This window comes from Brassica oleracea, chromosome C6 (genome assembly GCF_000695525.1).
Source record: "Brassica oleracea var. oleracea cultivar TO1000 chromosome C6, BOL, whole genome shotgun sequence".
In the NCBI taxonomy this organism is placed as follows: Eukaryota; Viridiplantae; Streptophyta; class Magnoliopsida; order Brassicales; family Brassicaceae; genus Brassica; species Brassica oleracea.
The window spans coordinates 6,267,116-6,268,078 of NC_027753.1; positions in this window are offsets into that span (position 1 = coordinate 6,267,116).

A 963-nucleotide genomic window follows, 5' to 3' on the forward strand; every position below is an offset into this window, starting at 1 on the left:
AAGGATCATGAGATGCCTTTGATATTTGGAAGGACATTCATGGCTACTGTTGGAGCAACCATCGATATGCCCAACAAGAGAGTCTGCTTCTCCAACATCAACAAGAAAGTTTTCTACAAGGCTGTACCCACCAGATCTTCCTCATCACACGCCTCTTGCATCTCAGTGTTTGATGTAGAAAAGCTGAAGGTTGTTCCAGAGAAGGAGCATGGTGATAAGGGTGAGAGCAGGCTGTTCTCTGATGAAGATCCTAGCACTGATCCTACTAAATTCAGAGGGAATTCAAGGGTGAAACAGAAAGTCCAGAAGAAAAGGGTCAAGGGAGATCCTACAATGACTTTGATACCTCTCAAGTGTGATGAGAACTCCATCGAGTATGAGGTAAAGTGCAAGGGTACCTCCAAACCGTTCTCTAAAGTCAGAGCCATTCTCACACATAAGCTGAAGGACAAAGGGAAAGCTGCAGTGAAAGGGTTGTTGAGCAGGGTTTTGAAGCTGAACATGTCTGATTGTGGAGCTTGTTTTGGAACAGGCCCTCCTGCTCAACCAGATTGATCCCTATCACCAAGTCAAGCTAGTGACTTAAACCAAGCGCTTGGTGAGAGGCAACCCACTGGTAAGTGTACATATAAGTTCGTTTTGTTTTTGTTTACTTATTTTTTGTTTTAGTTTATTGAGTCTCAGGTCAAATAGCAGAAAAACCCGAGATACTTCAAAAATTCTGGGTTGCAGCAATGGAACAACCTGCCCTCTGAAAAGAGCGGATGTTCCAGGCGACCATCTGACGGTAGAACACCCAAAATTTTCATGGAGTGCCCGCTCCACTAAGGTAAGTATCTCAACCAAAAAAAAAAATGTTTATTCTTATTTTCACATTCTCTCTGATTTATTTTCACACCAGGGACATTGTGAAGTAAGTCTGAGGGAGGGTTTTCGTCGTTTACTAACTCGTTTCTTTCTTTT